This window comes from Melopsittacus undulatus, chromosome 6, assembly GCF_012275295.1.
Source record: "Melopsittacus undulatus isolate bMelUnd1 chromosome 6, bMelUnd1.mat.Z, whole genome shotgun sequence".
In the NCBI taxonomy this organism is placed as follows: Eukaryota; Metazoa; Chordata; class Aves; order Psittaciformes; family Psittaculidae; genus Melopsittacus; species Melopsittacus undulatus.
Genome location: NC_047532.1, coordinates 552,506 through 565,264, shown reverse-complemented (window position 1 = coordinate 565,264; position 12,759 = coordinate 552,506). Strand labels below are relative to the sequence as shown.

The window sequence follows — 12,759 nt, the reverse complement described above, 5'->3', positions numbered from 1 at the left end:
CATACTGGTAGAGCTGCAAGGGTAACTTGTACAAGGTTAAGCAGTGCAGACTCACAAACAGCATGTTGGCAACAGCAATTACCAAGAAGGTGCATCCATTGCAGCAGCAGACGATATAAAACATCTGAGCCTTGCAGTTGCAACTAAAGCATTACCAAGTATTGACTATGTCCTGAAGTGTAGCTCAAGCAAAGGCAATACGCCATTAGAAACATAAAAGATCATTTATTCACCACTAGAGTACCACATTTTAATCACTCAAACCATCTTAAATGCAATGCGTTCTGTGGTACTTTCACCCTGGCTTAACAGTCCAGGAGTGCTGACTTGTCCAAGGGAAAAGGGGCTCTTTCCAAGCCTCTTTCAGTGCCAATTCACAACAGTTTCCTTCTCTCTGCAAACATCACTGTGTGAGAAGCCTGGCTTAGAGTGTCACTTACTCCAGAGACAATTATCATTTTCATCTTTCATTACATGATATTAAAACAACCACCAAACAAAACCCAGAATAAGAAAAACCCCAAGCACCCAAAACAGAAAACACACACCTGAACAAATACACCCAACCCTCAACCCTCAGCCTTCTCTGAGCACAGGGAATCCAAGACACTTTATGGGGTTTTCCTCTCCTTAAATTGCCATTGAGGAGGATAATGGGAAACTGATGAGCTGAGCATTTTATTAGCAGATGGAAGACTTCAGTCTTAACTTCACACCTGGAATTAATGCAAGCCTAGATAAACTTCTGCTTTAACTACTACCTATCCTTCTCCTTTCCTAAGCATAGGATAATGGTCCAGCTTTAAAGAAAAAAGAAAGAACCCAGAACAACAAAAACACTACTAAAAAATCCCACCAAAACCCCCATCCAGACTTTATGGAAGGTTTTAGCAAGAAAATAAAAGACTTTTGTTGCAATGCTCCAACTTAAAGCTTCTATTACCATTTCATATTAACATGGTCCCTTGAGCTCTATGTAGAGCTTACCAACCTGTCACAGAGCTTGCAGACTATGCACCACTAGCCTTTCTATGGTTAGGAGAAAAGTCTGTGCTGTACAGTATGTCCAAAATAGTTATTCCATTGTACAAACAGAGCCTCTTCACGAGGAATCACAGTCCCCAGCACGCTCAGCACCCTGCTCTTCTGCACTCACATGAAAAGCTTCTCAATTACCGCTGTTTATAGATGACACCTCAAATGAAGACTAGCAATCAGTTGAAAAGCAAGAAAGAGCAACCTATTGATGGTTTTTGTGAATTAGAATGTACATCTAATGCAAGGCACCCTACCATACCAAGAGGGATAGGATTTTATATATATTTATGCTAAACTTCCAGATGTGAAGCTTCTACATGGCCCTCAGGAACAACCATATATACAACTGTAACAGTAACTCACTTCAAGAAACAGTTTAAAATCACTTCTGACCAGAAAAATTAAGATGCTTTTGGGCTGAACCATCACCTTCAGTTTTCAAAACTACTCCCACATCTAATAAAACCAGACTAGTCCAGATAAAATGAATTAAGCTGTCCCTGCTCCTTTCCAGTTGTGGCTATCATCCCTCATAACACCCTGCCTTTTTCTTCTGGCAGCTCACACTTGCTCATTCAGCATTCATTAAACGAATACACTGAGTTATTCATTCCCCTATGCCCTGTGCCACTGATGCAATGGAAGGAGAGACAAAGATTGTGAGCATACCGATTATGCTGAAGGCCATCCTTCCTCATCACTGCTGTACTTGCAGATGTACGTGACGATTAAGAAGTGACCCGCAGAGTGCTTTGCACACCATTCAGAGCAGGAGAAAAAATGAGGCACCCCTAAAGTAAGTGAGCAACTCTCTGAAGCAGTTCAGAGGGAATTTCTTGTGCTTGGAGGAATACAGACCCTTCCCTTCCCCTTTTATGTAGTGGAATGGAAACAGCTGCCATGGACAACACAGGTGCCCACCATTACAAAGAGTTGCTGACCTCTGGCTCTGGAGCTGTATGCTGTCCAAGAGTGATGCCACAGCCGTCAGCTGCCACGCTGGCTGCAGCAGTGCTCCAAGTCCCTGTCTGTGTGACGATGACAGCCAGCAGGCTCTTCAGAGCCTAACACAGCCAGTGTGCCTCAGCACCCAGTGACATTGCCACTTCCACAGCAAGACCTCTGAGAAAGCCCAACTCTTATTTCTGCAGCTCCAATCCTCGCTTTGGCTCTCTGGCGCACATGATACATCTCTTCTGGCCCATATTAGCCAGTATTCTGATACTAGCAATATCAGTATTTTAGCAATATCAATAATATAGCAATAGTTCGATACAGCAGACCACAATGCTTGCCTTCCCTGGTCCTACACCAGCTTCCTTGTGGCTGCAGACACCCAAGGGCTCACAGCTCTCTTGAGATAAGAGCTTTCTAACAAAGCAAGAAAACTCTACATTAAGATGCACAGAATAAATTCTGTGAATCTAAACCAAATAATGGTTAACCTGCTGCTTCCACATCCATGGTTATCAGCTTTGCAACATGCTGCTTATTTTCCACTATTTCAAAAGCTTTGGAGTCCCTCACCCCCTGCTGCCCAGAAGCTGTGCAGAAGTTTTGCCTTTAACACTGCAGGGTAGTTAAAGCGATAAGCAATGACAAGAAATGACCTGCAGACATAACTGAGTCCGGATGAAATACCAGAACCTGACCCTTACCAAACCTGCAGGCAAACTTTCAAATGCCCCACACCAACATCAGAGATCCACACAGGCACTTAGGAACTTGCTGCTGTGGGGCACCACACATTAACTGGAGTTAAATCTCTAGGGTAAAGGCTGTACTTAGGACTTCAAAGCTAAGACAGAACCTGTTGCATCATTCAATAGTAGTGTAAGGAGAAAGGTCAAAGTAAACTGTGGACCAGTTGCCCCTCAAAAGCCACGTCAAGAGCTACACTTTTTGCATATTTCACACAAAAATGCACTTACATTGGCAACAAAGATGCAAGAGGTAAATTTATGCAGCTGAATTTATGCAGCCATGATTTGTTTACGTATTGGTGGCTGCTTCAAACCACAGAACTGTCTGCACAGCAAGCTCTGCATTACTAAAGGCAGGGCTCAAGATTAGCAGTAAGTTGTGCAGTAGTTGAGAATTGAGGAATAAGGTTAAACAAACTTGACATAGATCTCAGTCATGAGTTAAAGTTGGAGAAACTATCCCCTTTCTAACCTTTCAAACTGCCACTAGTAAGATGCAAGTGTTCTCTTGATTTACATCACTAGCTGTCAGCACACCGCTTCGTTGGCAGTCGAAGCATTCAACTTCCCCAGTTTGAGAAAGCAAATCCCACAATGCTGTGTCAATGACTGACTTTTAAGATACTACTTACCCTACGCTCCATACACAAGCACTTGTTATACAACTTGATGTGCAGTATCAAGGATGAAGAAATTAATTCAGAATCCCTCTCTCTACTGAAGTTATATGGCTACCCTGAAGTTCCCCAAATCCTGCTGAAATATTCCATTCTTCATCCTTGTCTGTTCCATGTATGGCACTGTAGGTAAAAGCCATTTTCAACTCTGTTCTCCAAAACAACTAGAATAAGCCAACAAACAAACATGATTTTGCCTGGATGAATCACCCAACATGCTTTGCTACATGCATGCTGGTTTATGCATTTCATGACATTCCATACCAGAAGGGAATAATACCCAGGCTAATACTCTAGATAACCAACAACAAAATAATTCAGAAACTGCAATTAAAGAAGTGCATCTCACAATACTATTAAGACCTCACACTTGCATTCAACCATCTGTTTTTAAGCCCAGTCCAAACTGGGTATTCTCTGTAAGCTACCTAGTTACAGAGCTTTATGTGAACATTTACCATACCCCCCCCCAAGACAAATCACATCAACACTCCCTTGCCTTTCTCAAATATGAGCCTTCACAATTCTTCCTGGGCAGCATGCTAACTCACTCACCAGTACGTTCTTGGAACATAAGTTGTTCCACTTTCTAAAAAACAAAACCAAACCAAATTAAAAAAAAAACAACCCAAAACCAACCAAAACACCCCCCAAATAAACCAAAACTCACATAAAAAACCAAAATCTTAGATATATAAATTTATATATAAATAATATATATAAAAATATATAATTACATATAAAATACCACATTTAACTCCAGCTGTACACAAGCTACATCTATTTCATTATCAAATAGCTACAGTTATTTTCTCTAGTTAAATTGGGGGGGTGTTGAAAAATACACAACTTTTGCACAAATCAAACGATAAATGGCATTTGTGCTGGACTTGTCCGACTGAAGCCTTCATTACAAGTTTTATTGAGGGTGATCCAATTCAAAGGTTTTTTTTAAGTAGGGATGGTCCTTAATGGGGCTTCATAATTGGTTTAAAACCAGTCTGATGATCCAGTAAAGATCATCAAGTAAAGTAATTCCAGTCAAGTAAAGGATCCAAGGAAAATGTAAAGCCCTAGCTGGCTGTGAGGACCTGTTACCAGCTTTCTGTATGTACCTGTTTCTGTATTAGAGCCACAGAATGGGTTAAAAGGATACCAGCACATAACTAAACTGGCTTTCTTTTCGGATAGCCCAGAACCCAGACTGTTTACAGAATGATGGACGTATTTCAGTTTTATCACCTTTGAAGAACTTGCTGAAAGAATAATTCTTTGTTAAATAAAGTTCTTACTCAATCCATCCCTTTCTCTTGCCACAATAGTTTTATCTAGTACAGCCATATCCTTATCCTGCTTATACCCTATTACCATGCAACACCACTTGGCCAATTTCTTCCCTGGAAAGTACCCTCTTTTTACTCTAACTCTTTTTGAGTTTCTTCATGAAGCCCAGGGAAAGGTCATTTAAAAACCTGATTCTGTGGCATACCCATTTAAAACACACACAATGCCTTGCTCCAAAAGGGAAGCATCTCTAATTGAGTCATCTTTTGGGGTTTGTCTATTATGTGATTCAGATTTGCCCTTCCTTCTCCTTCATGCAACAAGAAGCTTGTGATGAAAGTAAGATGCCTTCAGAAACAAAGCCTGGCACCACAGAATACTGCAAAGAAACAAAAGACTTTTAATATAACTTTTAAGCTGAAGCCAGATGTCTGGGAAAATCAGACACACTGCTTCAGCAGAGAGGTAGTGGAGCTCCCTCTATTGAACTAGCTGCCAATATCTCTTCAAGTTTAAAGGATGCCAACTGTGGTCAGAATCAATGTTCTGTTAAAAACCCAAAGCCTTCCAGCCCAGCCAGCTGGGATGCACCCACCAGGTAACACTATGTGAGCACCAGCCAAGGGAAGGGGACCACCGCAGTACAGAGCTTCTGACACATGCCACAATGTCTCTCCCCTGGGGACTTCTGTCCATGAGACCTGAGGTGATGTTTAAAATCTGGCTGCTGTTTGAGTGCTCTCCCTCAGGACCCAAGTTGCTACAACAAATACCCATGCTTAACGATGCCAGGAGGTGCTACAGATGGGGCTGCCACAGCAGAAACCAATAAGGGGTTAACTATGCAGAGTAAAACTTAACTGAAAGCAGATGATTTGGATATATAAACTGCCAAATCACTCATTAAATCACAAATGCACTTTTTGCTTCTTATCAAGGGAACAGCTTAGTATTTCTATTGCTATTGAAAGCACTTGAAACGCTTTCTAACCAAACATTACAGAACTGTTCTAACCCCTGATAACCTCTAAAAATCATACCCTAAAGCTGCAGGCGTTCTCTCTCACTCTCTCCACTGTTTTATCCCTTTCTGTTTCTACCTCCCAGAAGAGGCACATTTCTTATCAGCAACAAAAGTACCAGTTCAATAGAAACAGCAGTTGTTTTAGTAAGCAAATATTTCAGCAGTTGTTTTACTAAGTAAATATTTATTTGCCTTTCTGAGACCTATATGGATGAGAAGAAAGGCAATTCCATCTTAGATGAGACATATTCCTCAGAAGAGCCAGCCACCACTTTGGAGGAGCAGACTAATATCCACTGGTGTAGGAGCAACTATGATCCAAGCCATCCTCAATAAAACACAATGGGAAGAAGAAAGGCAAAACAAAACTGGGAAATAAAGGGAAAAAACTTGTTCGGATCACTGCCAGTAGTGCAGTGTCAGCATATCAGTTGTACCACAACCTCCTCTTTAAAAGATTCATTTTCAAGCATATTAAAGACAGGAATGTACAGCCTCCTTTAATATCCATCCTGTTCTTATTAAAGAAAAGATGCAGAACGTGTAGGTCAGAGAAGGCTCAACAACTGCAAATCAAGGGGAGCTGTCAACCCTCACAGTTTTCCTGGGAAAAACCACGTTCTGCTCAATTCAATTCTAATTATCACCCTACAGCATTTACAGTTCTTGAAGAGTCTCATTTGAGCATCGGTGCATGGAAGCAGAACTGTTTTTCTTGAAAGCAGAGGAGCTCAAGAGGAATCAGCACATGGCAACAGGTCCTCAATTCTCTTACATTCACTTTCTAATAAAAAGATAACTGTGTTACTGGAGGAAAAATATAGACCCCAGCCAATCCAGAAGAACCCTGAGGAGCACTGAATACAGAGCCTGAAGACTATGGGGTTTAGATAAGGCAATCTCTCTCAACACTCTAGCCCTGTATCAGTCTTCACACAGCTATACTATAAGCTGTGTGAAAACAAAACCCTAACAAACAAAACAAACCAGTTTCCACAATCAGCATGGTAACATAAAACAAAATACATAAATGTGTGAAACCCCAGAGGAACAAGCACTGCAGACCAGACCCTGAGCCAATTTATATCTGACCATCATGCTGATGGTCACGTAGTGCAGGCCACATAAAGGGGAAACGGAACATTGATCATCTAGATCCAATTACAAATTATAGCTCCTACGAAGTCCATTCTGTGTCTCAAGCATTAATAGGCTCACAGTATGTACAGACAGACCTGGCTCCTCTGCAGCTGGTTTCCTATTCAGCAATGTGCTTTGGTTTCACTCAACCAGTCCAAAACCACTTTGTCAAAAATACTCTTTGGAAAGTCCCTGTGGTAGCCCTACAGAAAGGGATACCTTTCTACAGAAAGCCTGTGGTGATGTGATGTCTGACCAGCCAACACACTGAAACTATTGACACTACAATAATGCCTGTTTTGATATGAGATCCTTATGCGCCATATGTAATCAGGTATGACATGGATATCTGCAGTGAGCACTTACAGCTTAGCAGCATAAAACACACTAGAGAGGTAGGAGATGTGTAAAAACAGTAGTTTCATTCTGATAACACAGATGTAATTTGGATTACGTAAAACAATGTTATTTTCTTTCTTTTCTCTGTCATGCATCATCTTGCATAAATACTCAGAGAGATTCTGTTCCCTGAAACTTTAGGCCAGAAATAAGCCAAACAAGTTAACTCTCACTACAAAGGCAGTTGGAACTATTTACCCTGGGATTTACCCATTAGCATCGTAGGTTACTTTCAGGAAGGAGAATGGATGGTACTGTAAGGATGGGTGTTACTCTAACATAGGTTGCAAAGTGGAAATAAGACATCTTGGAATTAAATATGACTTATGATAGAGATATTTATTTAGTGAACATAACATATTTTCTCCAGTAAAAATCAATGGGCTGAAACTTCAGAGACTGAATGATTTCTGTTGTTGCCCTCTGCCTTACGAGAGGTGCTAGAAAGCCAGCAGAGTACAAGAAAGATAATTCATGTTAAGAGACTTTTCCAGCATATTCATGCCAAAAGAAGAAGCAAACAAGATTGGTTTTAAACATATTGAGCACTTCTCAAAGCAAATGACTTGACAACTTATAACCCACCTAAAAATTAGTCTGCCTTTGCTACCTATGTACTGGGCCACAGACACACAGGGTGTTGGAACATAGGTACATGGTTCAGCTGTTTCCCGACTTCAGTTTCAGAAAACACATGTAAATTTCAGATCTGAACACAGAAACCCAGCTTTCCTAGATCAATGTCACACCATATATACCAGTGTCATGGTTTGAGCATGTTTTAAGGGTGTTTTTGTTCAAGGTTTTTTCCAGCCAGGTGGAGGAGGGGCGTCCGGGAGGAAGGAGAGACAGGACACCTGACCCAGGCTAGCCCATGAGGTATTCCATACCATAGCACATGATGCCCAGGATGCATACTAGGAAAAAGAGGGCTGGAGGGGGAGAGAAATAGCATGCGGTGCTCGGCCGGGCAGGGTGGAGTGAGTTATGGATCGGTGGCTGGTGGGGTGTTGTATTCTTTGCGCTTGTTATTGGCTGTATCATTATTGTGTTATGCCTTAGTTATTAAACCGTTCTTATCTCAACCTGTGGGGGCTACATTCCTTGGATTCTCCTTCCTAACTCTCCGGGAGTTGGGGGACTTGGTTTAAACCACGACATTTTTGGCGCCCAACGTGGGGCACTAGGGATTGAGATATGAACAGATCTGAGCGGATTTATGGTCTCTTGTCACAATGCTGATTTATTGGCTCTTAGAGGTTTTTCTCTGGATCTCGTGGTTTCGGGATTTTGCCGGGTACTTTGTGTATGGATTGGATGTGTTTGTGTTTGTCGATCATGGGGCTTGGACTAGGGTTTTTGTTTCACTGTACTTTGTGTCGGAGGCTTGTAATACGGTGGGGCTCCCGCAGCAGGGGGGGATGGACGTGGCCGTGGACTTGGACTTGTACCAGGCCGTCCCACTGCTCTTCGCCGTCCTTGTCCTTATCCTCGTCGTCGTCTGCGTGGAGCTGCGTGAAGCCAGGAAGGAGTGGCCCCGGGAGCTGCCGGCAGCTGAGGCTGCCAGGGAGAGCGGCACCGGGAGCCAAAAAGCTGTGGCAGAGCAGCGGGAGCAGGCAGGGGAGGAGCGGAGCAGGGCGGTAGCTGAGCAGCGGGACCAGGCAGCGGGGGAGGTGAGTCCCTCGGCCGTTCCCGACCCCCCGACGGCCGAGGGTGTCCCCCGGAAGTCGCCCACCGACCCCCAGCAGGATGCAGGAGACCACGCAGCACTTCCCATCAAGGCAGAGAAGGAAGATCCGGACTCAGGAGGAGAGAAGCTGGTGGTGGGAGAACTGGCAAGCAGGGCAGCTACATCAGCCCCAGTCACAAAAGTTAAGCAGAGTCAGGTTTGGGTTATGTCTAAGGTTAGACAAGTACATAGGAGCACCAGTAGACTGTCCCCAAGGCTGGACAGTCATGAGTGGCAGGGCATGTGGGACAGTATGGCCAAGTATCTGATCCACTGGGCCCCTCCAGTGCTTCGGAAGCATTGGAAGTGGAAGGCAGCTGTATGGAGTCCCCAGCAGCAAGCTGTAGAACTGCTGAAGGTGATGGTGAATGATTTTGAGCCTGGTGGGCCCAGATACTTCAGGCCATCATTCCAGAGATGCAACATAGAGATGTCTCATGATCGAGGGGTGGACTTAAGAGTGATAGTGTATTGAAAATGTGGGATCTGGGCATGATGTGAATAGTATGGAATAAGGGGTGGATAATGTCATGGTTTGAGCATGTTTTGAGGGTGTTTTTGTTCAAGGTTTTTTCCAGCCAGGTGGAGGAGGGGAGTCTGGGAGGAAGGAGAGAGAGGACACCTGACCCAGGCTAGCCCATGAGGTATTCCATACCATAGCACGTGATGCCCAGGATGCATACTGGGAAAGAGAGGGCTGGAGGGGGAGAGAAATAGCATGCGGTGCTCGGCCGGGCAGGGTGGAGTGAGTTATGGATTGGTGGCTGGTGGGGTGTTGTATTCTTTTCGCTTGTTATTGGCTGTATCATTATTATTGTGTTATGCCTTAGTTATTAAACCGTTCTTATCTCAATCTGTGGGGGCTACATTCCTTGGATTCTCCTTCCTAACTCTCCGGGAGTTGGGGGACTTGGTTTAAACCACGACAACCAGTAAAATAAAACCACCAAAAAGCACGGTCCAGAGTGAGAGCACAGCCTCATGTGGATAAGAAGACTATACATTACAGCCTCCCTACCCCTACGCAATGTAGCAATATGTAACAAGTCTGTAGTAATAATGTATTAAAACATAGTATGAGAGACTCTGAGCTTCACAGTTACACTTCACCAGAATTAGGGGGAAGTTACAAAGATCATGATTAGTTCCTGATTAAGAGTTGACTTTCTTTTCACATACAGAATATTTCCTCTAGATCAGTGTAAGACTTTAATTGATGTTCTCATTTAGTCCAACTTAAAGGTAGTCTCTCCACACCAAATGCAGGCTTGGACCCCCTCCTTTTTTAAATGGGTATATTCCTAGCCAAGTTATTCTGTGAAGAAACTCCCAATCACCAGTCTGCTTGAATACTGCTGGAGATATCTACACCTGATGCACACCAGCTTTTAATATGCTCTTAATACCTTATCTATTGCTTTCTATATGCAAGCCTGAAAGGAAACTCCCAAAAGCCAAGCACCTGAAGTAATAGATCCTGAATTTGTTGTAGATAACAGCAAATTAGCTATCTAAAGCAGCAGAAATATCAAGCAGAAATAAATGTGAAGTCTATAGTAAAATCTTTTATACATATTTTTATGTTTAAGGATCCTCTATATTCCCCAGAAGAAACAGAACTAGAGGCTTAAATGTTATACCAGGTTTTCCAGGCATTTCCAGCAGTACAGGGAGTTTCTAAGCTGAGGTGGGGTTGGTTTCTCCCCATATGTATCTGCCTATACAGCCCGAGCTTCTCCTTGAGAGGACATAAAACAAATGAAGAGCAGAAAGAGAGAGGTAAATGGCTTTACCTCCAATCTATTTAGATCATATTTGGGCAAGTCCTACCTTTTTATACACCCACATCAACACAACCCTTCAAATTTAATACTTTACGGTTTCAAGTTCCCCTCAATGGGAAAACGTAGACAGTAGCACAATCAGCGAGATCAATTCACATTTACTGAGACCAATCTCTCCCCAGGAGCCAACTCCTGCTCCTCAGAAGCTGAGGTGGTTCTCTCCTGATGTTTCACATGGCTTCAAGATTGCATAAAATTAACTATCTTTCCTGAACACTTTTTCTGCATCACAGAAACCAGTATCATCTGTAAGCTCTGCCACCAAGTCAGGTATGGTTTATGTCCTACAGTGACTGTATTTACCAAAGGAAAAGCCTAGCAAAACAGCCTGGCACACTGCTTACGATTCCAATATTACTTTTCCTTCTGTTTGGAGCTTTTTGACTTGTCTAATTGAAATGAAAGCTTCAGCAACCCTACCTTATTGCTGGACCTAGTTCCTACTTAACTAGAGCTTGCACAAAACGAACAGAAACACATCTAGTGAAAAAGGTCCGTAGTTATCCTTCGTGCCAATGAGAACACGCTGCATGTAAATGGTTAAGCGGAGAGCCCGTAATCATGAGGCACAGGCCAGGAGTGAAAACGCACCGACTCCAACCCTTCTGCAAACCCTTCCCGGTTGCAAAGGCAGGCACGTAAAGGCAAACCCGTTCCTTAAAGCAGTACAGAACGCGACCACAGGCTGACGCTCTTTCTACAAGAGTAACGAGCCGTTCCCCGCGCTGAATGCGGAGCTCCTCACTTCACAGCTTCTCCCTCAGACTTCGCTTGCACTCTAAATATTGACAAAACAAAACCTACGAACACCTCACGGCCAAAACAGCCGCAAGACAATCAGGGTGCTGAGCACTACCTGCGCTTCCCCACTGCCCTACCGCCCCAAGGGACCACTGACGGAACGGGAGCGAGAGGGAAGTTACCCACGCGATCCCGACCCGGCGCACGGAGCGGGGAGGACGAGGGGACCCGGCGGCGGGGCCGCTCCTCGCCCGCATGCAGCGCCGTCGGCACGGAGCGGAGCCGCGGCTGAAGGGCCGAAGTTGCCGGGGGCTCTCTGCGGAGACGTGCGGCTCACACCGAACGGCAAACGGGAGCCGCAGCGAGCCGCGGCTCTCCCCGCACCGGGGGCAGCCCCTGGCAACGCCCCGGCGGGACCCCGCCGCGCTGCCCACGGGAACAGGCGACAGCCCTCCCGCACCCCCCATCATCACCGGGGCAGCTTCTGCCTTGCCCTCCGGAGCGGCGGCACAATCCCGCTCCGCCGGCCACCCTCAGCCGCACTCCCCCAGGGCCGGCAGCGGGGGCACAGAGCACCAGCCCCAGCCCGCTCCCTGCCGGGGCGAAACAGGATAGCGAGGGCACCAGCAGCGGGGCGGACCCCGGAGCATGGCTGCGAGCAGACCCCGAGATCGGTGTCGGGGCGCTCCGGAGAACGGAAAGGGGAACGGGGGGGGCGAGCGGCTCCGCACCAACCGCTGCAGCCCCAACCGCCCCTCCGTCGAGTTAAGCATGGCCAGGACAGTGCGGTCGCTCCCTGCCGCGGACGGGCGCTCACCTGGCGGCAGGCAGAGGGCTGCGAGCAGCAGGCAGAGCAGCGGACGGCGGAGGCAGGAGGCGCAGGCGGCGGCGGGGGGCTCCATCCTCCCGCTGCCCGTGGCGGGGCTGGCCCGAGGGGGGCTCCTGCTCCAGCCGAGTGAAGCGGACGCTTCTCGTCCTCCGCGGCGGCAGCAGCGGTAACGTCCCGGGGCTGGCGGTGGGGCGGCTGCTCGCCCTCGGAGCTGCTCTGCACCGGAGCAGGTGGCGGCTTCCGTCTGGCAGCCGAGCGGCGCTCCAGGACTGAGCTACGGAGGCAGAGGAGGAGCCGGCTCAGCCCGGCCCCCTGTGCGCCCGCCCCTGCCGTCCAGCGGGGCGGAGGAAC

General features: G+C 45.9%; 1 protein-coding gene across 1 annotated transcript in view; it reads right to left on the bottom strand.

Annotated features, from left to right (window-relative positions):
• Positions 1-12,438, bottom strand: part of LOC115945990 (CD166 antigen-like) — a 93,531-nt gene extending 81,093 nt beyond the window's left edge. The window contains exon 1 of the mRNA XM_034064305.1: positions 12,397-12,438. The gene's annotated coding sequence lies outside the window, so the exon portion shown is untranslated. The remainder of the gene's footprint in view (positions 1-12,396) is intronic.
• Between the last annotated feature and the right edge of the window lie 321 nt (positions 12,439-12,759).